The sequence below is a fragment of the Lepus europaeus genome, chromosome 19, assembly GCF_033115175.1.
Source record: "Lepus europaeus isolate LE1 chromosome 19, mLepTim1.pri, whole genome shotgun sequence".
In the NCBI taxonomy this organism is placed as follows: Eukaryota; Metazoa; Chordata; class Mammalia; order Lagomorpha; family Leporidae; genus Lepus; species Lepus europaeus.
The window spans coordinates 67,312,576-67,338,412 of NC_084845.1; the positions used below are offsets into that span (position 1 = coordinate 67,312,576).

At 41.8% G+C, this 25,837-nt stretch overlaps 1 long non-coding RNA gene and 1 pseudogene across 1 annotated transcript in view; one reads left to right on the forward strand and one right to left on the reverse strand.

Moving 5' to 3' along the window:
• Nucleotides 1–25,837, forward strand: part of LOC133748380 (uncharacterized) — a 347,690-nt gene that overhangs the window by 174,668 nt on the left and 147,185 nt on the right. The gene's annotated exons all lie outside the window — the stretch shown is intronic.
• Nucleotides 13,421–13,903, reverse strand: LOC133748345 (peptidyl-prolyl cis-trans isomerase A-like; annotated as a pseudogene).

Below are 25,837 nucleotides of genomic sequence, written 5' to 3' on the forward strand. Positions count from 1 at the left end.
AGAGTATGGGTTAGTTTCACGGTGATTTTTTAAAACTATTTATTTATTTGCTTGAAAGAGTTACAGAAGAAGAGAGAGGGTGCGAGTGCACACCACACGAGAGAGATCAATCGTCCATTCACTGGTTCACTCTCAAATGGCCACAATGGCTGGGGATGGGCCAGGCTGAAGCTTCCAGGTCTCCAGCGTGGGTGCACTTGGCCCATCTGCCACTGCTTTCCCAGGTGTTAACAGGGAGCTGGATTGGAAGTGGAGTAGGCTGGACTCGAATCAGTGTCTCCATGGGATGCTGGTAAAGCAGGTGGAGGCTTAACCCCCTATGCTACAGTGACTATCCCTCAGGGTGATTTTTAACCTATTTGTTTCTGGCAAACTGTATTTGGAATGCTAACTGAAAGATCAGGAAAGAGAAAGTAAAATTATAAAGGGCTATTCCGGTAGTATTTTTACTTTGTAAAAAAAGATTTGTTTATTTATTTGAAAGTTAGTTACACAGAGGGAGAGGGAGAAAAAGAAGAAGAGGGAGAGAGATCTTCCATCCTCTGGTTCACTCCCCAAATGGCTGCAATGGCCAGGGCTGGGGCATACCAAGGCCAGGAGCCTGGAGCCTCCTCCACGTTGGGAGTTGGATAGGAAGTGGAGTAGCCAGGACTCCAACTGGTGTCCACATGGGATGACTACGTTGCAGGTGGTGGCTTTAGGCACAATGCCGGCCCCTCCTTTGTATTTTTAAAAAGGGCTTCTAAACCTCCAGTCTCACAAGCAGGATAGTAATTGTAATTTTGATAGTGGTTTGCCCAGAATCACAAAACTGGCTAGTAGCAAAAGTAAATTTGAACTCAGTTTAGCTCCAGAATCTTTGTTCCTAAGTTGTCTACTGCTGCCTCTTATTAGTTCAACATCCCATATCCTGCCAAAAGTCTCATGTGGCTTCTCCTTCTATCTTCCCAGCTTATTAACTTTCAGTGAACCTCATTTCATTGTGACCATAGTTTCTTTTGGCAGAAAATTCTTTACTCTTAGCATTACTTCTACCTTTTAAGGGTCAACTGAAATGACCTCACCATTCCATTTCTAGAGATATACCCAAGAATGATCTTTTCCAAAAGCTTGTATTTGTATAAAAATTATACACAACTTTCCAGAGCAACATTATTCATATTATCCAGAAGTAGAAATAATCCAAATATCTATCACGTGATGGATGGATTATGTCATAGAACATAATATTATTTAGGCATGAAAGGGAGTGAAATACTGATGATTCATGCTATAGCATGAATGAATCTAAAATCATTAAGCTAAATGAAATAAGCCAATCACAAAGGACCAATTGATAAGAAATGTCCAAGATAACAAAACTGTAGTTACAGAACGTTGATTGGTTTCCAGGAGCTGCAGTGAGGGAGGCATAGGGAGCAACTGCTACTGGGAATGAGGTTACTTTTTGCGGTGATCAAAATGTTCTGAATTGTATAGTTGTCATGTACAACTTGGTGACTGTAGCAAAAATCATTGAGCTGAATACCTTAGGAGAGGAATTTTATGGTATAGGAATTATATTTCAATAAAATAATTTAGATAAAGCAATCCTTCATTCTGGATTTAAAGGACAAGATTAAATCAAACAGATCTATGGCTATTTGAAGTTGGCTGGATTGTCTTTATTGTAAATTCTCATCTCTAAAATAAACAGCTCTGATTTCTTCAACCATTTCTCTTGTGAGGTGAAATTGAATCCTGGTCCAAGCTGATTTCTTTTCCTGAGATACCCTGAGTTGGCAGTGCTCTTTTTTTTTTTAATTTTTTATTTTATTTTATTTTATTTTTTTTGACAGGCAGAGTGGACAGTGAGAGAGAGAGAGAGACAGAGAGAAAGGTCTTCCTTTGCTGTTGGTTCACCCTCCAGTGGCCGCCGCAGCTGGCGCGCTGCGGCCTGTGCACCGTGCTGATCCGAAGGCAGAAGCCAGGTGCTTCTCCTGGTCTCCCATGGGGTGCAGGACCCAAGCACTTGGGCCATCCTCCACTGCACTCCTGGGCCATAGCAGAGAGCTGGCCTGGAAGAGGGGCAACCGGGACAAAATCCGGTGCCCCGACCGGGACTAGAACCCGGTGTGCAGGCACCACAAGGCGGAGGATTAGCCTGTTGAGCCATGGCGCCTGCCCAACAGTGCTCTTTCAATGATATACCTACTCCAACCAAAACACTGCTCAAAGTGTAGACTCCTTGGGTCAGAGTGGAACAAAATCAACCTCTGCTTCCCTGATACCACTGTATGGTCATCCTATGTTGTTGGCATTCATACTTTTTTTTTTCTGACAAAGTTAAAACACGTGAATTTACATATTTTGGAAAAGGTGATTTGAGTACTGAATTGGAAATGTGAAAAAGAAAACCAACTGTTATGCTGTTTTGGTGGATTGCAGTAGATACAATTTTCAGCTCTTTCATGATGCATACACTTGCTGATATGACTTTGAAGCTTATTCCATCAGAGGTCAAACTTTTAATCTTAAATCCAGGATGGCTTGCAACTTGTTTGGCCAATAGAATGTAGTAGGTGAGACTGTGTCTGTTTTGAACACAAGCTTCAAGAAATATTCATGTTTTGATGAATTGAACTACCTGGTTGATATGGGAACAAAATCACCTTTCCTGCTGGAGGATGAGAGGTACATCACTCGGTTGCCCCCTATGCTAGCTGGTGGCCGGCAACATTCAAAAGCAGATCCTTCCAGCTAACCTGTAGCTAGCCGCAGATGTGGGAGAGACGCCAACCGAGATCAGAAAAACTTCTCAATTTAACCCAGTCCAGACTGTCAACCCACAGTGATTGTTGTTTTAAACCACTAGGTTTGGGGAATGTTAATTATGCAACAAAACCTGAAAGAGATGTTCCACTCCTGGCTAGGATATAGGAAGATGCAAAAGAGCTTCACCCTAACCAAACAACCACAAGTCATTAGGTAAAAATAATAACAAAATCATACTTTTGTGTAAAGCTCTCTAAGAACTACTTATACACAGAAATCTGAAAGGACTGAATTTCAGAGGGAGGAGTCACTACTAAAACAGTGTTTAGTATGTAGTTAAAAAAAATTAGGAGTCTTGTAAAAAATAGGAAAAAGAGAGTTAATTGAAGCAAACCCAGAAGAGACTTGGCCTTCTTGGTCTTTTGGTTATCAAATGTATAATTTTCAGGTAAGTACATTAAGGTTACAATAGTAAAAATGTTTTAAAAATATGTAGGACATGAGTGACTTAAACAAAGAAAGTGGAGATTTCAGAAGGGAATTGAAACATCTAGAAAATAATCAAATGGAAATCCGAGGAGTAAAAACTGCAGTATCTGTCACAAAGGCTTCACTGCAGGGGTTAATAGGAGATTGGACACAACAGAACAAGGGAACCTAAGCTTAAAGACAGGTCCTTGGACATCAGGCAACGAGAGAATTATAAAAGATTGAATGATTACATTTCAATAGAGCTTCCGTGGCCTGTGAGACAATACCAAACATGAAACACACAATTTTTCTTGGAGTGTTAGCTTGAAAGCAGAGAATGGCAGATAAATATGTGGAAGAAATATAGGATGAAATCTTCAAAAATTGCTATACGGAAAGCTCTGAGAACCCCGAGAATAAAACCCCAAAACCTAAAAAAGATATTATAGCCAAAGCCGGTGCTGTGGCTCAATAGGCTATTCCTCTGCCTTGCGGCGCTGGCACACCGGGTTCTAGTCCCGGTCGGGGCACCGGATTTTGTCCCGGTTGCCCCTCTTCCAGGCCAGCTCTCTGCTATGGCCCGGGAGTGCAGTGGAGGATGGCCCAAGCCCTTGGGCCCTGCACCCCATGGGAGACCAGGAGAAGCACCTGGCTTCTGCCTTTGGATCAGCGCGATGCGCCGGCCGCGGCGGCCATTGGAGGGTAACCAACGGCAAAAGGAAGGCCTTTCTCTCTTTCTCTCTCTCACTGTCCACTCTGCCTGTAAAAAAAAAAAAAAAAAAAAAAAAAAAGACATTATAGCCAAGATGATGAAAATGAAAGTTGAAAACATTAAAATCAGTCAGATGATAAATGGATGCATATTAGATAGAGGGAGGCAGTGTGAGAAAACAAACTGACTTTTCATAGCCAACAGTAGAGATCAGAGACAATGGAAAGTCTTCAGAGGACTGCATTGAACACAAAAACTTTGCATATGGAATTCCCTATCAGTATGAATATATTTGTAATGTAAAGTCAAACTAAAGATGTCTTTAAATGAGGGAAAATGGAATGAAGAAACAAGAAAACAAGAAACACCCTAAGTTCTTGAAGCTAAAGGCAACTGGTAAAATGGGAAATCAGGTCTATGGCAAATACTGAATAGCCTGAGAAAGAGCGTATAAATAGGTAAGCCTACAATAGAACTTTTGGAAATTATTTTTTATGCACAGAACATTGGGTTTAGTCGAACTTTTAAACTGGATATTTAAAGCCAAAAATAAGAACTATGTGTTGTGAGATTGCTCATGTAAGTGGAAGAAAAAAGATACACAAAAATAGCACAAAGGGCAGGAAGGAATAAGTGCAGTTGTGCTGCTGTATTAGTGCTCCATTAGTCAAGTGCCATAGTATAACTGTAAGCAGACAGTGATGAGTTATGTTTGTGTAATGTTGACTCTAGAGTCGTACTGGTCCACTCGGCAGCCATTGGCCATATGTGGCTAGTGAAATTAATTTATAATTTAAGTAATGAAAATTTAAATGAGACACTGAAGTAGCGTAAATATTCTTTGGTGAGACATAATTTTGTTGTTCTGATGGGACAGCCTTTCATTTTAACTGTGGTGATATGCTGTGGATGTATAAGACACATCAGATTTCATAGACATAGCATAAATGTACTCTCAGAATATAAAACATCCCAATATTTTTTATATTTGCTAGATGTTGGGTTAAAATAAATTAATGCCACCTTTTAATTCGTTAATATGATAACTAGGAAATTTAAATATTCTGTAAATATACATATGCATCTCACACTGTATTTTTATTAGACAGCTCTGTTCTAGACACACTACTAAATTACTGTCACACAAAGGATATAAGTAAATAGTCAAATAAAGGAAAGAAATTAGAATAGTAAAAAAAAAACACTTTATTTAACCCAAAATATTAGAAGAAAGAAGGAGCAAAGTAATAGATGGAGTACATGAAGTGGATGACTAAGTTGATAACAAATACCAAAACTGTAGACTTAAACATAACATTACCACTAATTGCATTAAATATAAATGAACAAAATACTTTGTTTGTAGGATTAGATAAGAACTGAGACCTAACTACATGAGCAAAACTGTTTCAGTATAAAGACACATAATGAAGGCAAAAAGACATGAGAAGCTTTACCAGGTTAACAGTGAACTTAAGAAAACCCATGTGGCTACATAAACAGTGAGTAAAATGGACATCAAAAGAGACTAAAGAAGTAAGAAGAATATTTGATGTTGGTTAGATAGTTATTCTGTCATGAAGATACAGGAGTCTAAAAAATACAAGAGCTCCGGCCGGCGCCGTGGCTCAACAGGCTAATCCTCCGCCTTGCGGCGCCGGCACACCGGGTTCTAGTCCCGGTTGGGGCACCGATCCTGTCCCGGTTGCCCCTCTTCCAGGCCAGCTCTCTGCTGTGGCTAGGGAGTGCAGTGGAGGATGGCCCAAGTCCTTGGGTCCTGCACCCCATGGGAGACCAGGAGAAGCACCTGGCTCCTGCCATCGGAACAGCGCGGTGCGCCGGCCGCAGCGCGCTACCGCGGCGGCCATTGGAGGGTGAACCAACGGCAAAAGGAAGACCTTTCTCTCTGTCTCTCTCTCTGTCCACTCTGCCTGTCAAAAAAAAAAAAAAAAATACAAGAGCTCCAAGCTGCAGAAAGCAGGAAATGACATCAGTAAAGTGATAATAGAAAAATCCAGAATCCAACTGGAATACTTTATTGCTGTTCTCTCAGTAACTGATAGAAAGAAATAGAATACATGATATTCACAAATATGGAGTACAAGTGACATAGGATGAAGATAGATGGAATTTTCACACAGGAGATTTTCTCAAATGTTTCAAGGACATAGTCTCTTTAATGTGACTCAAGTTGTTTTAACTCTTGTGATAACTTATAGTGATTTTAAGCTTATTTGATCAGCTAATATTTCTGTTTATTGTTATTGTTTGATTCTTTGTTGAAACATATTTGTACTGCTTAGGTTTGGGAAGACAGTTTGCAAAACACCAATCTTGTCATTATTATTAACAACTTGGATTGTATTTTTCCTAAATACTGCCCATATATTTATTTATTTATTTTTCTTTTTTTATTTAATGAATGTAAATTTACAAAGTACAATTTTTGCATTGTTGTGGCTTTTCCCCCCATAACCTCCCTCCCACCCACAGCCATCCCATCTCCCACTCCCTCTCCCATCCCATTCTTCATCAGGATTCATTTTCAATTATCTTTATATATAAAAGATCAACTTAGTATATACTAAGCAAAGATTTCAACAGACTGCACCCACACAACCGCACAAGACATAGAGTACTGTTTGACTAGTAGTTTTACCATTAATTCTCATAGTACAATACATTAAGGACCAAGATCCTATGTGGGGAGCAGGTGCACAGTGACTCCCTTTGTTAATTTAACAACTGACACTCTTTATGACGTCAGTAATCACCCAAGGCTCTTGCCATGAGCTGTCGAGGCTATGGAAGCTTCTTGAGTTCACCAACTCTGAACTTATTTAGTCAAGGCCCTATCATAGTGGAGGTTCCTTCCTCCCTTCAGAGAAAGGTGCCTCCTTCTTTGATGGCCTGTTCTTTCTGCTGGGATCTTGTTCACTGAGATCTTTCATTCAGGTCGTTTTTGCCACAGTGTCTTGGCTTTCCATGCCTGCGAGACTCTCATAGGCCTTTTAGCCAGATCCGAATTCCCCAAGGGTTGATTCTGAGGCAGGAGTGCTGTTTAGGGCATTTGCCATTCTGAGTCTGCTGTGTATCCTGCTTCCCCCGCAGGATCTTTCTCTCCCTTTTGATTGTATCCTTCGTTATTTGCAGACACTGGTCTATTTGTGAAATCTCTTTGACACTTAACCTATCTTTTTAATCAATTATGCACTTAAACTTATCACTTTAACAAGTGAGATGGCATTGGTACATACCTCCTTGATGAGATTGAATTGGAATCCCCTGGCACATTTCTAGCTCTACCATTGGAGGTAAGTCCAAGTGAGCATGTGCCGACCTGTATATCTCTTCCCTCTCTTATTCCCACTCTTATATTTAACAAAGATCACTTTTCCATTAATTTTAAATGCCTAAGAATAATTGTGTATTAATTACAGAGTTCAACCAATGGTATTAAGTAGAACAAAAAACAAACAAAAAATACTAAAAGGAATAAAATAGTAAGTTTTTCCTCAACAGTCAAGACAAGGGCTGATCTAGTTATTGTTTCTCATAGTATCCATTTCACTTCAACAGGTTTCCTTTTAGGTGCTCAGTTAGTTGTCATCGATCAGGGAGAACATATGATACTTGTCCCTTTTGGATTGGCTTATTTCACTCAGCATGATGTTTTCCAGATTCCTCCATTTTGTTGCAAATGATCGGATTTCATTGTTTTTTTAGTGCTGTATAGTATTCTATAGAGTACATATCCCATAATTTCTTTATCCAGTCATCTGTTGATGGGCATTTAGGTTGATTCCATGTCTTAGCTATTGTGAATTGAGCTGCAATAAACATTGAGGTGCAGACAGTTCTTTTTTTTCCGGTTTAATTCCCTTTGGGTAAATCCCAAGGTGTGGGGTGGCTGGGTCAGATTTATTTATTTATTTGAAAGTCAGAGTTACATAGAGAGAGGAGAGGCAGAGAGAGAGAGAGAGGTCATCCATCCAGTGGTTCACTCCCCAGTTGGCTGCAATGGTTGGAGCTGCGCTGATCTGAAGCTGGGAGCCAGGAGCTTCCTCGGGGTCTCCCACACGGGTGCAGGGGCCCAAGGACTTAGACCATCTTCTACTGCTTTCCCAGGCCATAGCAGAGAGTTGGATCAAGTGGAGCAGCTGGGTCTCGAACCAGCATTCATATGAGATGCTGGCACTTCAGGCCAGGGCGTTAACCCACTGTGCCACAGCGCCGACCCCATATATTTAAATGTACATATTTAGAAATAATTTATAAATATCTTTCTCAATATCCTTTTAACATTTTATAGAAATTTTCAGAGATTTTTTTGTGTAAGTGAATTACTTATAGATTGCACAATAATGAACAATGCTGCAACGAAACTGTGCTATCCACTTTGTCAAAAGTATCTTTATATAAAGAATTTTTACCCATGGTCAACCCCATTCAAGTGAAAGGATATAGTGCTGTTTAAAGTTTCTTGCATATGCCCCTTTTTTTAAAAGATGTATTTATTTATTTGAAAGTCAGAACTACAGAGAGGCAAAGGCAGGGGGAGAGAGAGAGAGAAAGAGAGAGAGAGAGAGAAAGAGAAAGAGAGAGTCTTCCATCTGCTGGTTCACACTCTAGACAGCTGCATTGGCTAGAGCTGTGCCGATCTGAAGCCAGGAACCAGGAGCCTCTTCAAGGTCTCCCACACGAATACAGGGGCTTAAGGAGATGGGCCATCTTCCACTGCTTTCCCAGGCCACAGTGGAGAGCTGGATTGGAAGCAGAGCAGCCAGAACTCAAACTGGCGCCCATATGGGATGCTGGCACTGTAGGCGGTGGCTTTACCTGCTATGCCACAGCACCGGATCATATGCCTTTTTTTTTTTAAACAAAATAATGATGTCCTATAAATAGAATATAAATCTAACATCAATATTTTTCTAATCATGTAGTGGATTGGGGCCTTGTCTCATGTATTTACATCTATTTGAATGTCCTTCCCTGTGAATTATTCATACTTTTCTTAATTTTATTACATTGCTTGCCTTTTTCTTATGCATTTGAGGGATACTTAAATACGCATATTTAGGCAGCAAACCTTTGTTAAATGTATGACAAGTATTTTTTCCCTGCCCATCTCTTGTCCTTGACTTTTCTACTGAACATCTCTGACTAGTGGTGTCATCACTGCCCTGGTTATTCTTACTCTGCTTTCCCACAACAGCACACAGATGCTTTTCCGGGTGTCCTCTGGCTTCTTTGGCCCATGTGTCAAAGCCAAACATTGGGCCAGCACCGCGGCTTAATAGGCTAATCCTCCGCCTGCGGCACTGGCACACTGGGTTCTAGTCTCGGTTGGGGTGCCGGGTTCTATCCCAGTTGCCCCTCTTCCAGGCCAGCTCTCTGCTGTGGCCCAGGAGTGCAGTGGAGGATGGCCCAAGTGCTTGGGCCCTGCATCCGCATGGGCGACCAGGAGAAGCACCTGACTCCCGGCTTCGGATCAGCGCGGTGCGCTGGCCACAGCACGCCGGCTGCAGCGACCATTAGGGGTTGAACCAATGGAAAAAGGACGACCTCTCTCTCTCTCTCTCTCTCACTGTCCACTCTGCCTGTCAAAAAAAAAAAAAAAAAAGGCAAACATTGGCTGAATCAAGTCAGTACTTCTGCAATCGGTAGTGTTTTTTTTTTAAACTTATTTTTATCTATTTGAAAGACAGCATTATAGAGAGAAGTAGAGACAGAGAAAGAGGTCTTCCATCTGCTGGTTCACTCCACAGATGGCTATAACAGCTAGAGCTGGGCCCATCCAAAGTCAGGAGCCAGGAGCTTCTTCCGGTTCTCCCATGTGGCTGCAGTGGCCAAGGATTTGGGCTATCTTTTACTGCTTTCTCAGGCCATAGCAGTGAGCCAGATCAGAAGAGGAGCAGCTGGGACTAGAACTGATGCCCATATGGGATAAACGGCTCTTCAGGCCAGGGCATTAACCTGCTGTGCCACAGCGCTGGCACCTGAATAATGTTTTAATAAGTGCAGTTGGCTTGACTCAATCCTGGTGACATCTGCTGCTGGCTGGCTGGTCAGAAACATTCACCATCCACAGGAATGGCCCTGGGTGCCCTTCCTTGTAGATAGGGGCTATTGTCTCTTGGGTGACAGCCTCAAGCCCTGGCGGATGCTGGCTCCAGGGGCTCCTCTGTGACTGGAGTCTGGGTTTTCTCAGCTTGTCCTGCCCCAGACGGGTCCTTTGAGAGGGCAGTGACTGTAGGGGTAGGAATCTTGGCACATCATTTTTGGCTTTTGGCAGAAGCCTGAGGTGTGAGGCTCTGCAGTGAAGTAGTCTTCTGGAAAGATTTTTAAACCAGGGCTCGCTGGGCACAGAACATGCACAGGAAACAACTGCTTGTTCAAACAGAAAACTAGGAAATGTCACAGAATTTCAAATATGCCATCAACAACTTATCAAAAATTTTTATGTACAATAAATTCATGAACACATTCTCATGATAAAAGTGTAAGTAGGAGCGGGCTGCTTGTCACGGTGGTTAAGTCGCAGCTTCTGGATGTCTACATCCCATATCAGAGTACCTGGTTTGAGTCCGAGCTAATCTGATTCCAGCCCAGCTTTCTGCTAATGTACACCCTGGGATGCAGCAGATGATGGCATAAGTACTTGGATCCCTGCCACCCATGTGGGAGACCTGGACGGAGTTCAGGCTCCTGGAATCAACCTGGCTCAGCCCTGGCTGTTGCAGGCATTAGGGGGAGTGAACAAGCAGATGAAAGATCCCTCTCCATCTGTAGCTCTTTCTTTCACATGAGATGAAAATAGTATTTTTTAAAAAGCATAAGTATACCTTGATTTGAATAATATAAGTGTGTACCTGTATCAAAACATCATTAAATACCCCATACATGTATGCAATTTTGATATATAAATTACAAACTTTTGAAAAGATAAAAACACAAGTAACACGGGGATGAAGTGTAAGTCTTGCTTCATTGCTGCCTCCACAATCCCATGCCTCTGTCCAGGAGCAATCAGGTGCCAACACTGGGTTGTATCTCCCTGGACAGGAGCTCTTTAAAGAGTGCTCACAGTGGATCTATTATACTGTAGCTTCATTTTCTTTTTAACAATTACTTGTGAACAAATTTCGAGTATTTCATATATGCACATTTAGGAGCATAGTGACCATTCCCATCCTACCCTCCCTCCTGCTCACACCTCCACCCTCCTTCCTTGCTTATTATTTTAATTTTTACAGACATACTTTCAGTTTATTTTATAATCATAACATTAACCCTCCACTAAGTATTCAACAAAAAGTAAGGCAAAAAAACCTATTCCACAACAGTAGAGCAAGGGCTGTAAACAATAATCCTCAAAATACCGATTTTACTAATACACATTACGTATTTTTGTATTCTATTAGTCACCACAGATCAGAGAAAACATGGTGTTTGTCTTTTGGGGGCTGGCTTATTTCACTAAGTATAATGGTTTCTGGTTACATTTATTTTGTTGCAAAAACAGGATTTCATATTTTACAGCTGAGTAATATTCCATTTTATATATATAATCCACATTTTCTTTATCCAGTTGTTGTTTGATGGACATCTGGGTTGACTTCATATCTTTGCCCTTGTGAATTGAGCTGAAATAAACATGGGGGTACAGATAATTCTTTCATATGCTGATTTCATTTCCCTTGGGTACATTCCCAGGAATACAATGGCTGAGTCTTATGGTAGATCTGTTTTCAGCTTTGTGAAGAATCTCCATAGTGTATTCCATAATGGTTATACTAGTTTGTATCCCCACCAACAGTGGATTAGGGAACCTTTTTCCACCACATCCTTGCCAGCATTTATTTAGATTTCTGTATGTGAGCCATTCTAACTGGGGTGAAGTAAAACCTCATTGTGGTTTTGATTTGTTTTTTCCCTAATGGCTAATGCTTCTGAGCTTTATTTCATGTGTCTGTTTGCCCATTTGAATTTATTCTTTTTTTTAAAGATTTATTTATTTATTTGAAAGGCAGGTTGACAGAGAGAGGCAGAGAGAGGGAGAAAGGTCTTCCATCCGCTTATTCACTCCCCAAATGGCTGCAATGGCCAGAGCTGCACTGATCTAAAGCCAGGAGCCAGGGTCTCCTATGTGGATGCAGGGGTCCAAGAAATTAGGCCTTTTTCTACTGCTTTCCAAGGCTATAGCAGAGAGCTTGATCAGAAGTGGAGCAGCCAGGACTCGATCTGGTGCCTATATGGAATGTCAGCACTGCAGGCAGTGACTTTAACCACTATGTCACAGTGCTGATCCCTGAATTTACTTTTTTAATTATTAATTTATTTGACAGGTAGAGTTATAGACAGTGAGAGAGACAAAGACAGAGAAGGGTCTTCCTTCTGTTGGCTCACTCCCTAAATGGCCGCTATGGCCAGTGCTACGCCGATCCAAAGCCAGGAGCCAGGTGCTTCCTCCTGGTCTCCCATGCAGGTGCAGGGGCCCAAGCACTTGGGCCATCTTCCACTGCCCTCCCGGGCCACATCAGAGAGCTGGACTGGAAGAGGAGCAACCGGGACTAGAACCCGGCACCCATATGGGATGCCGGCACCACAGGCGGAGAATTAACCAAGTGAGCCATGGCACCGGCCCCTGAATTTACTTTTGAAAAATGCTTGTTCAAGTCTTTTGCCTACTTCTTAACTGGATTGTTTGTTTTGTTGTTTTTGAGTTTCCTGAGCTCTTTATAGATTCTGGATATTAATCCTTTATCAGATGCATAGTTTGCAAATATTTTCTCCCATTTCTGTTGGTTTCCTCTTCACTTTGCTGTGTGTTTCCTTTACAGTGCAGAAGAATCTTAGCTTGATGAAATCCCATTTATTTTTGCTTTGATTGCCTGTACTTCTGGGGTCTTTTCCAAGAAGTCTTTGCTTATGCCAATATCTTGCAGAGTTTCCCCAATGATCTCCTCTAGTAGTTTGATGGTAGCAGGTTGTATATATAGATGATTGATCCATTTTAAGTTGATTCTTGTATAAGGTGTAAGGTAGGAGTCTTTTTTCATACTTCTGCATGTGGAGTTAAATTTTTGAATCACCATTTCTTGAAGAGTCTGTCCTTTCTCCAGGGATTGATTTTAGCTCTTTTGTCAAAGATTAGTTGGTTATAGATGCATGGATTGATTTTTGGAGTTTAGATTCTTTTCCATTGGTCTACATGTCTGTTTTTGTGCCAGTACCAGGCTGTTATCATAATAACTGTCCTGTAGTATATCTTTTTTATTATTTATATTTTTATTTCATAATAGTAACTTTTAACCCTGCAATCCTGCTCGACTTGACAGGAAGTAAGGAAAACCTGGAACCCAAAGAACTGCAGTGAGAGCACAGTTGTAGGGTGTCAGGAGCAGATGGGATAGAGGGGTGCTCTCCTAAGCTACAGAAGGAATAGTCTGCTGGTCGAGATAAAGTGAATCAGATGTATTAGAGTTGTCCTCAGTAGGAAATGGTAATCTTCTTGCTGGTCTTGCCACTCTCAGATCGGAAGTGCTCCACAATGTTCATGCCCTCTTTCACTCTGCTGAAGACCATATGCTTGCCATCCAACCATTCAGTATTGGCATTGCAGATGAAAACTGATAACTATTTTTGTTGGGTCCACTGTTTGTCATGGACAAGATTCCAGGACCTCTATGCTTCAGAAGGAAGTTTTCATCGTTGAACTTCTCTCCATAGAAAGATTTACCACCAGTTATATTATGACATGTGAAGTCACTACCCTGGAGCATAAACCCTGGAATCATCCTGTGAAATCAGCAGCCCAATATAACCAAATCCCTTCTCTTCTGTAATCAAAGGATGGAAGTTTCCTGCTGTCTCTGGAACTTTGTCTGCAAATAGCTCAAAGGAGACACGGCCCAAAGGCTTGCTGTCATCAGCAATGTTGAACATGGTGGGGTTGACCATGGCTGATGGTAAACAGCTGCAGGCTACGAGGGCATCTGTAAAGCCCTGTAATATGTCTTGAAATCTGGTATTGTGATGCCTCTGGCTTGTTTTCATTGTTTAAGATTGTTTTAGCTATTCGGGATCCCTTGTGTTTCCATGTGAATTGTAGCATCATTTTTTCTAGTTCGAGAAGAATGTCATTGGCATTTTTATTGGGATTGCATTGAATGTATAAATTGCTTTCAGTAGTGTGGACATTTTGATGATATTAATTCTTCCAATCAACAAGCATGGAAGATTTTTCCATTTTTTGTGTCTTCTTCTATTTCTTTAATGCTTTGAGACTTTCACCTCCTTGGTTTAGTTCATTCCAAGGTATTTAATTTTTTCGTAGCTACTGTGAGTGAGACTAAATTTACAAATTCCTTGCTAAGCCATGGCATTGTCCGTATACAAAGGCTATTGATTTTTTGTGTTGGTTTTATATCCTGCAACTTTACTAAACTCTTTTATGAGATTCAATAGTCTCTTAATGGAGTGTTTTGGTTCCCCTGTATATAAAATCATGTCATCTGCAAACAGGAATAATTTGAATTCCTCCTTTCCAATTTGTTTCCCTTTTATTTCTCTTTCTTACCTAACAGTTCTGGCTAAAACTTCCAGGACTGTATTCAATAGCAACGGCAAAAGTAGGCATCCTTAATGCTTTCATCTTTCCCCATTCAGTATGATGCTGGCTGTAGGTTTGTCATATATTGCCTTGATTGTGTTGAGGATTGTTCTTTCTATATCCAATTTTCTTAAGGTTTTTTTTTTTTTTAATCATGAAAGGATATTGTGTTTATTTTTTAAAGATGTATTTATTTACTTGAAAGTCAGAGTTACACAGAGAGAGAAGGAGAGGCAGAGAGAGAGAGAGAGAGAGAGAGAGAGAGAGAGAGAGAGAGGTCTTCCATCTGCTGCTTCACTCCCCAGATGGCTGCAATGGCTGGAGCTGTGCTGATCTGAAGCCAGGAGCTAGGAGCTTCTTCCAAGTCTCCCACATGGGTGCAGGGGCCCAAGGATTTGGGCTGTCTTCTACTGCTTTCTTGGGCCATAGCAGAGAGCTGGATCAGAAGTAGAGCAGCCAGGACTCAAACCAGCACCCATATGGGATGCTGGCACTACAAGTGGCAGTTTTACCTGCTATGCCACAGCACTGGCCCCAGGATGTTGATTTTATCAAATGTTTTCTCTGCACTTATTGAGATAATCATATGTCATTTTTTTGAAGATTTTATTTATTTATTTGAGAGGTAGATTTGCAGACAGTGAGAGGGAGAGACAGAGAGCAAAGTCTTCCTTCCGTTGATTCACTCCACAAATGGCCACAATGGCCGGAGCTGGGCCGATCAGAAGCCAGGAACCAGGCACTTCTTCCAGGTTTCCCACATGTGTACAGGGGCCCAAGGACTTGGGCCATCTTCTACTGCTTTCCCAGACCATAGCAGAAAGCTGGATTGGAAGTGGAGCAGCTGGGACTAGAACCAGTGCCCATATGGGATACTGGCACTGCAGGTGGAGGATTAACCCACTGTACCACAGCACCGGCCCCATCATATGGTTTTTATTCTTCAATTTGTTAATATGATATATCACATTTATTGAGTTGTGTGTTTTGAACCATCCCTGCATGCCTTAGATAAATCCCACTTAATCTGAGTGAAAGATCTTTCTGATGTGTTGTTGGATTCAATTAGCTAGTATTTTGCTGATGAATTTTGCATCTATGATGTTGATCTATAATTCTCTTTCTTTGTTGTATCTGTTTCTGGTTTGGAATTAAGGTGATACTGGCCTCATAGAAGGAGTTTGGAGGATTTCAATTGTTTTGAATAGTTTGAGAAGAATTGGAATTAGTTCTTCTTTAAAAGTCTGATAGAATTCAGCAGTGAAGCCAACTAACTGGTCCTAGGCTTTTCTTTGTTGAGAGGGTCTTTATTACTGATTCAATCTCTGTCTTAGTTGTTCTGTTTAAATTTTCAATGTCTTTGTGCCTTAATTTTAGTATATTTCATGTTTCCAGGAATCTATCCATTTCTTCTAGATTGTCCAGTTTGCTGGCATATAGCTGTTGGCATATAAGGAATTCCTTATGATTTTTTTTTTAATTTCTGTGGTATCTCTTGTTACATCTCTTTTTTATCTCTGATTTTATTAATGTGGTCTTCTCCCTCTTTCTTTTTTGGTTAGTTGGGCCAATGGTGTATCTGTTTTGTTTATTTTTTCAAAAAACCAGCTCTTCATTTTACTGATTTTTGTATTTTTTTTGTTTTAATTTCTTTAATTTAAATTTAATTTTAAATTTAAATTTAATTTATTTTTAAATTTTAATTATTTCTTTCCTCCTACTAATTTTGAGGTTGGTTTGTTGTTTTTCTATATCCTTGACATACATTGATAGCTCATTTACTTGATGCCTTTCCAATTATTTGAAAAAGGCACTAATTGCTATAAGCTTTCATCTTGATACTGCTTTTGCTGTATCCCATAAGTTTTTATGTGTTTTGTTGTCATCTTCATGCATTTTCCAGAATTTTTTCATTTTCCTTTTGACTTCTTCTATGACCCACTGTTCGTTTAGGAATGTGTTGTTCAGACTCCCTGTTCTTGCATATTTTCTAGATTCTTATGTTGTTAATTTCCAGCTTCGTTCCATTGTGGTGAGAAGTGATACATGGTATGATTTCAGTTTTTTTGTATTTGCTGAGACTTGCTTTATGGTCTAGCATATGGTCTATCCTAGAGAAAATTCCATGCACTGATGAAAAGAATGTGTATTCTTCAACTGTGGGAGTAAATGTTCTGTGGATACTAGTTGGGTCCATTTGGTTCATAGTGCAGATGAACCTTGTTGTTTCTTTGTTGATTTTCTGTCTAATTGATCTGTCCATGGGTGAAAGTAGGGTGTTGGCCTCATCCATTATTATTGTATCAGAGTCTATATCTCCCTTTAGATTCATTAACATTTGTTTTAAATAGCCAGGCTCCCTGGCATTGGGTGCATATACATTTATTATAGTCACATCTTCCCATTGAATTGATCCCTTAATCATTACATAATACCCTTTGTCTGTTTAAACAGTTTTTGTGTTAAAGTTTATTTTGTTTGATATTAGAATGGCTTTACTAGCTCTTTTTTGGTTTCTGTTAGCATGGACTATCTTTTTCTATCCTTTCACTTTCAGTCTGTGTGTATCTTTGTTGGTGACGTGTGTTTCTTGTAGGCAGCAAATAGATGGGTCTTGTGTTTTTAATCCATTCAGCCAGTCTGTTTCTTTTAATTGGAGGGTTTAGGCCATCCATATTCAAGATTACTATTGATAAATAATGACTTGGCCCTGTCAGTTTTCCTTAAATATTTTTTTTGCTTGGATTTCCTTTGTACTTTTACTGGAAAATTTTCTGCCTTTACATTCTTTCATAATGGTGACTATCTGTGTTTCTGTGTGTATCACATCCTTAAGCATCATTTGTAAGGTTTAACTAGTGGTGTCAAATTCTTTCAATTTCTGTTTGTTTTGAAATGTCTTTATTTCACCTTCCTTTGTAAGTGAGGGTACAGGGTACAGTATTCTGGGTTGATGATTTTTATCTTTTAAGATTGGGACTACATCTCTCCATTTTTTCCTAGCCTGTAGTGTTTCTGATTAGAAATTAGCTGTCAGTCTAATTGAAGAGCCTCTGAAGGTAATCTGGCATTTTTCTCATGTACATTTTAGAATATTTTCTTTATGTTTTACTGCTGAAAATTTGACTACAATGTGTTATGGTGAGAATCTTTTCTGATCATGTCTATTAAGAGTTCTATGTGCTTCCTGTACTTGGATGTCCCTGCCTTTCTCCAAATTAGGGAAGTTTTCTGTTATTATTTCACTGAATAGTCCTTCTAATCCATTCTCTCTTTCCACACTTTCAGGAACTCCTAAGACCTGGATGTTGGGTCATTCAGTAGTATCTCTTGAATCTTAAACATTGTTTTGAATTTTTTTTTAGTTTCTTCTTTTTCTTTTTTTTTTTTTTCAGTCTGACTGAGATATTTCTGAAGATTTGTCTTCTAGTTTGGATATTCTTTATTCTATCTCATGAAGTCTGTTGTTAAGGCTTCCCATTGTGTTTTTTAATTTGACATATTGAATTCTTCATTTCTAATATTTAGTTTGATTTCAAAATCTATCTCATGGGAAAATTTTTCATCCATGTCATGTATGAATTTCTTTAACTCATGAATTTACTACTCAATGCTTCTGAGTAATCCTATGGTCATTCTTTTGAATTTCTTTCCAGGCATTTCATCAATCTCTTTGTCGTCACATTCTAATATTGAATTGTTATTGTGTTCCTTTGGGGTGGATCATGTTGTCTTCTTTGTTCTTCCTTCCTGTATTTCTGCATTTATTTTTAGGCATTTGTGGAAACACTTACTGGTTTTCTGTAGCTTCAGTTTCCTCTCTTCTTGTTTCATATGCCCTTCCTTGAGTGACATACGTTTCCATGCATTCGATCTGTCCTGTGCTGTCAGAGGATGCATTTAAACAGGGGTAAAGGCCAGTCGTGAGTGTCACATCCTGTAGTCTTCTCAATGTAGAGGGAGGTAGGGGATAGTGAAGTGCATGGTACTGTAGCTGAATGGCGAAGTAGAAGAGGGACAGCTTCTTCAAGCAGCTGACACCCATGTTGACCCCTGACAGATGTACAGCAAGTGTTTGTGGTGGGCTGTTCATGCCCTCCACAACAGCTATATAGGTCCTAAGCCCCCAGAAACCTGGGCTGTTACCGTAAACTGCAGGAGGGACTTGCAGATATGATGCAGCTAAGGATCATGAGGTGGGGAGATGATTCTGGATTACCTGGGGCAATCTCAGGACAGTGACAGGTGGCCTTGCTGCAGTGACAAGTGTCATTATGAGAAGGAAGCAGGAGGAGACTTGAGATGGAAGAAGGCAGTATGGGCACTGAAGCATAGACAGGGGAGGGACCAGGAACCAAGGGATGCGAAGAGTGCTGCCGTCAGTCTGGAAGAGGAAGTGGATTCTCTACTCGGGCCTCTGGAGAGAGCAGGGACCTACGAACACCTTGGCTAAAGGCCAGGGAAACCAGGAAGGCTTCCGGGCTTCTGGCTTCTAGGCCTGAAAGAGCGTGGCATGTTTTCTTTTAAGGCACCAACTACGATAATTTCTCAGAACCAGTACCCAAGGACACGAACAGCTTAGGAAGAGCAAACAACATTGTAAGCTTCCTGCTCACAGAGCAGCACGTGTTCTTAAAGACATATTTAGGAAAATTAAAAGTAGGAAGCAAAGAGATTTGAGACTGGAGATACAAACTTTAGCCAGAACACACAGGAACCTGGAAGGCATAAGGCAGTAGGGAGGCAGAGTGGGCTTTTGAGTGAGGGAACAAGCAGATTTTAATGTTTAGAGATTGCTGTCAGATTCCCCTCCTTGCTTTTATAAAAGAAGCAGAGGAGTTCAGCTGCTGGATGGAAATTCTTATTTTTCTCACCCTTTAGTTCCCATTACACTAAGCATTTCCCCTCTCCTCTCCAAATCTGAGTTCCCTCCTTACCCTCTCTTTGGACAGAACTGGATAATCCAGGCTGCAGGCAGATCACTTCTTCCTGAGCTTCCAGGGTGGCTATTTGAGTAGCATCAGAAAGAGGGGGTTTACCTGGAGCTGGCTGTGACCCAGAACAGGCCAGAAATGGAGTTGAAAGCTTTTGACTTCATCCAATCTGAACCAAAGATGTCCCCCGGCCAGCTGCTGATGGAGGACAAGAAGGGCAAGGGAGACAAGTCCCCGTTCCCGGGGCTCAGGGGTAGCAATCTATCACTGCTGCTCAGACTCCCTTTCAGGGCTGGGATCACTAATAGAAAGAGCACTTCAGGTGTCACTGTTCTGTAAGGATGGCAGTACCACCCCCCCAGCAAATTTCTAAAGCTCTAACATGATTAAAGCAAACAGCCACCAAATCACTCAGAAGGGAAGGAAATAAAGATAGCCTTCAGGGTTAGGTAAAGGAACAAAAGTACACCTGCGCAGGGATCCTGTCAAGGTGATGGGAGGCTTTCTTCCCCCTTTAACAGGGACTGTTTTCTGCCAGAGACAGCACTGCATGGCTTGAGAGGGTTTCCACTCTGGGGCTGCTCTCTTGAAAGGAGACAGGGCTGCGATGAGCAAGGAAGACTGTTACTGAGATGAAGGCGTCACAGGCTTCCTGTACCTTTGAACACCTCATCCCTTTTGCCCTGGACCACAATATCCCTTGTAAGAAAACATCAAGAACAGTGTGAAACACCAGCGTGCTGGCTCCACTCCAGAGAGCAATAGCCTAGCAGATGATTGTGGTTTACTCTTCCCGTAGTGAATGCAGATTCATTCTGCCCATATGAAATAAGCCTCCATTTTCCTCTGGTAATAGCATGGCTGGTTTCCTTGGGGAGCCACACCTTCCCCTCTCTCCACGTGTATGGGTTGGGGGATTGGCCTCAGCATATTGAGGTCCAGCTGTGGGCCTGAGACTAAAGCCATGCTCATCATTCAGGCTTTGAGATTTGTTCCAGAACAACAAGTGACTCAAGGTGATCCAGTAAGTACATTCTGAACTTTCGCTGAAATGATTGGAAAATAATCTTGCTGCTTCTGCTGGGGTTAATGAAAGGATAGGCAGTGAATCTAGGGCATCTGGGGTCATTTTGACCCAGTAAGGAGAGCGCTTGGCTGAAAACAGAACCAGGATCTAAAAAAGACATACCAAGTGATGATATGAATAGAAAAATTCATTTGAACATCTGGATCTAGCTGTGCCTGAAGCTCCCTGATCTCTATTTTGTTTCAGCCAATTTTCACTGAGTTTCTATCTCATAATTGAAAGAAACTAATTCCACATTTATTGTCACATCATTATTAATAGCTTTCATTTTAATCGCTTTCATTTATTGAGTAGTTACTATGTTGTAGTGTAGAGTAAGGACTTTTCTTTAAAAACAAACAAAGATAATTTAAAGAATGGAGGGAACGAATTACTGTATTGTGGAATAATTCGTACCCAGGACCTGTGGGTCCTTGAATAGTCCTTGCAGACTTCAAAGGGCCCGTTAGATTCTGGCATTTATGCAAAAGTATGAACCCTGGGATCTTATTAGGTCCTCAAATGATGTGTGACCCTAGATCTTCTTCTTTGTACCATACAGAATCTTCCCCCTATCACAAGAGGATTGGATTGCAGTCCTTCTTTCTCACTGAGCGAGCTTGGGGAAATTTACTTACCAACTCTAAGTATGAAGCTCTTGGATGTATGGACTGAGGGTGTGATCGTCACCAAGCATTTACAGATGTGAAAGGAGGGACTTCAAGTCAATTTCTCTTTTGTGGTGGCTGCTTTGGGCTTTGCTTTTGATACCAGCTTCCATCCCAATGTTTTTTGAGCTCCCTTTTCCATACAAGTGAATATAGAGGGACAAATCTGAGCTAAGCAGGTGATGGTAGGTGCTGAGAGGATGGGGGTGGAACGACAACAGCATATTTTTATCCTCAACGTGCTCACCTTACAATGATGGCAGAGACATCTGGGTGTCACCAGGTGATGGGATATGTGCCAGTAAAACATGGAGGAGAGATGAGAGAGGAAGTCCTACCAAGTTCTAGAGGGTATCTGGGAAGGGTGAAGAGCAGGCATAGGAGGAGGCATGAGTATGCGCTGCAGTGAAGTGGAGGCAGCAGAGGCCCAGGTGTCTGTGGCGTTGTGGAGGGGTAGATGAAAGTAGAACTGGGAACTGGCCATGTGCTGGTGCCCAAGGACTGTGAACCGCTTGTTCGGGAGGAATTCCTGTGGTCTTCAGGCACAAGGTGACTCTTTCCCCAAGCAGACAAGTGATGCTTAAAAGCTTTGAAGGAATGGAAGAGGAAATACTAGATGTAGAACCCAAGAGGAGTGAGGGGAGCAAACACATCGCCAATGCAGTGGATTTCGGTTCTGTAGACCAACCCCCCAGGGTACCTTTCAGAAAACCTCCTCTGACCTCCTGTCCTACCAACCGAGTCTCAGCTTCTGGGGTTCCCCAGAACCTCAGTTCTCCAAGTGACTCTGATGAACAGGCAGGATCCAGGTCCCTGCAAGGAGCTGTGTTAAATATAGACTACAGGGCACCACAGCCCAGAGACCCTGATTGAGTGGGCCTGAGTTTTAAAAACAAACTTTAAATTCCAGAACAGCTTTAAATTTACAGAAAAATTGCAAAGATAGTTATTTCCATATCTACCCTGCGCAGTTCCCCTATCATTAACATCTATGTTTACATAACCGTGATATTTGTCACAATTGATGAACCAGTGTCTATACATTATTATTAACTAAAGTCCACCCTTAATTCAGGTTACCTACTATTTTTTACCCAATGTTCTTTTCTATGTCCCAGAATTCTACCCAAGACACCATGTCATATTTGTTTGTCTTATCTCCTTAGCTGTGACCATTTCTCAGATTGCCTAGGTTCTGATGACCTTGAGTAGCTGTGGGTCGGCGTATTGAAGAATGTCCCACAGTGGAGGTGTGTCTGATGTTTTTCTCATGATTAGCCTGTGGTTATGGACACGGTGGGGGAAGACCCTAGAGGGAAAATGCCATTTTCCTCATATCATATGTAGAAGGGCACGTACTACCAGCACGACCTTTCGCTGTTGATGGAGACTTTGATCTCCTGGCGTAGGTGGTATTTGCCAGGTATCCTTACTTTGTAGTTACTCATTTACCCTTCTTTTCTGTACTCCTGAGAAAGAATTCACCTCATGCACCCCACCCTTGGAGAGTGGGGAGAAGCACTCCACCTCTTGGAGGCCAGAGTATCTACATACATTATCGGAAACTCTTCTGTATGAGAAGTTGCTGATTCTTTCCTTCTTATGTATTCAGTTAATTATTTATACAAATATGGACACACAGCTATTTGTTTTATGCCTTTGGCTTATATCCAATGCTACTTTATTTATTTTGGTGCTCAAATATTCAGCCCTGGGCATTCAGAGCACTCTCATTCGACGCTGTATCTCCAATATACCCCATCGCTGTGGAATTATTTTTCTCTTCCTGAGTGGATTCTTTCTTTCTGATGCTGCAGGAAACTCAGGGCTCACTTTTTATACTTCCTGCCCATGTTCTGGAATCAGCAGTTTCTCTAAGGAGCCCAGCTCCCACATACTGGAGAATGGTGTAAGAGATCAACATCTAGGTGCTGGCTATGCTCATTGCTGTTAGGGTGTTGTTGCTCCCAATAGGCCTGTATTTTGTAAAATTTAGTATTTAAATCAATTTTGAAGGTATGCTTTACAAACAGAATTCATGTATTTGGACTGTACTGCTTTTGGTAAGTTTTGACAAATTTCTAAACTCATCGTGCGACCACTAGAGTCAAGTTAGAACTCAAATTTGCAATGGTTCTGATGCTGATGGTCTGAGGACACCAGTTGAGAACTATTCTAACATATTTTGGAGGACAGTTGCTTGTGATGAATCCCTCCTTACCACTCCTCTGTAACCTGTTTTGCTGTCTGAATTCTTTCAGCCCTGACCAGGTACCGAGATATCACAGCTTTTGTCTGCTGTCCACCTGATTATGATGCAGGTGGTTTCATCACACCTCTTCCTGGGTCTGGGACTCCGTAGTCTGAGACATCTGTCAGCCTTTAAAACTGGCCACATGGCCTCCAAGTTCCTTGATCGTATTCTCTCTTCCTCTACTTCTCTTTCTGTTTCTCCCTTCCCTACCTCTCTTCTCTCCCTTTCTCTCCATCTTCCTGTTTGCCTACCTACACTCCCCCTAGCCTCCCGTGCCCAAGACTCTGCCTTTAGATCCTGTTAACTGGCTTGAAAATTTCCGTAGTACATTTCTTTCTTCTCTCCTGTGAAAAAATCATGTCGCACTAGCGTTGTTTCTCTTTCCCTAAAGCAGTGGGCACAGACTCCCCTTTTGTAGCTCATGTTTTATTCCTGAGCTCAGAGGGAAAATAAGCCACATTTACTTTTTAATGTTAAAGAACAGAAACTTACAAGAGCAACAGAACATGATTGAATTCTTGTTTTGTTCATCATCCATCTTGTTTTCTCATTTAGCTTCCTGTTGCTCCCCACAATGCATTGCCACTTCTGTACATTAGCACTGGGTGAGCTGTGGTTAGATAGAACCCCCAAATTTCAAAGCTTATTTCTCATTCGTGTCAAACTCTGCTTCAGGTTTTAAGGTTGAGTAACTTTCCTTCCAAGTGGGAATTCAAGTCACCAGGCTCTTTCTGCCTATTACTTCCGCTATCTTCTTTATTCTGGGATTCTCAAGTTGCCGTGGGGTACTCCCTGTGGCTTGGAGAATCCCATGCAGGGAGTTCTGTATAGGCCAGGCATGGAGGAAGCTCACATCCCCTCTGTCCCTGTTTTTGGGCCACCCTTGACTGCTCAGTAGTCTCCGTGCCCAAGAGGGAAAGGAAATATTGTCCACAAGCATGGCAAGGCTTTCAGGATAGATTCTGTTTTAGCCTGAGGGGTCTCCATTAGGCAGTGGTACAACCAAAGTGGGGAGCTGAGCATCTTAGTCTTGTTGGCTCTCAGGGTCACTCTTTGACTTTGGGTTCCTTTGAAAGGAAATTAAGGGAAAAAAAAAGTCCTTGAAATATAAGCTTCACAGGAGCAAAAATTTAGTCTCTTTTATTCTGTATTGCAACCCTAGTGTATAGTATAATTCCTAAAATCACAGGTGCTCAGTGTGTGTTTGTTGCATGTGTGTATGCCAAATAAACACGTGAGGTAAGTTTTGTCTTGGTTGTGTGCCCCTGGAGCGTACGCAGGCCACCAGCAGGTGGCAGTGTGGTTTGAAGTACGCAGCCAGGAGCCAGGAAGAGGACCTGGCTGGTGGTCCAGCCCCTGCTGGGTTGTGTCAGGTCTGGAGTGGGAAGAATGAAGAGACAGCGTGAGTGCAACTGGATGACATCACTGGGCACTTAGCATGGGCTGAGTGTGATCTGTTGACTCAGTTCATCCTTTCAACAACCAAATGGAGTTGGAAAGATTGCTGTCCTTACTTTGTGAGTGATTTGTAGAATTAGACTAAATAATTTTCTGAGGTTATTAAAGTGAGTAGCTACAAAGGGGAAGTGTCAGGACTTGAACCCTGGAAATGCAGCTTGGGATTTTGTACTCTTAACTGTTGTGTTACAAACCAAGAAGACAATAAGGTCTGAGGATCAGGGAAATTATCCAGCCTGGGAAAGAACAGCAGTGTGTATCCAGAGATCAAGAAAGGATCTTGGGAACACAGGGCTGGGGGCCCAGGCCCAGAACAGGCTAGTCCCAGGGGAGTGGTGAGGCAACTGAAGGTAGAGCAGAAGTCACCAGACCAGGCTGGTTTGGCATGATGATGGAAGAGGGGTGCAGAGCTCCAGGGAGGGATAGACTTGTGGATGTCTGTGTGGGGATGGGCCACAGATGACTGGAGTTGGGAACATGCCAGAAATGCTGAGGAGGGGATTTCAGTGCCTGAACCACATCTAGTTAATTCTGGATTTCCACAGAGACCCTTGGGTGGCCTGTGGGGTCGATGGTGAGAGAAGATGGGCGGGTCACATCCTCTCTGCAGCCTCAGCCAGTGCAGTGCTCACTTCACTCTCTCCTGGATGGGGATTGCATGTAAGAGTTTGCTTATTTAGAAAAACAAGCCTCCACTTTGAAAGCTGCTCAGCTAAATGGCGTCTAGAATCCTTCCTTCAGTGTCTGAAGTGGAAGCGGTATTGGCAGCCCTTCTGAGAAAAACAGAGTGTGTTCTACAGTCTAACCTGGAGTGTTCACTTAGAGTGACACAGAGCTTGGCACCTGCTGTCTCCACCCTCGTCTCCCTGCCCCATCCCACACTCCTCATCCATCATATGGAA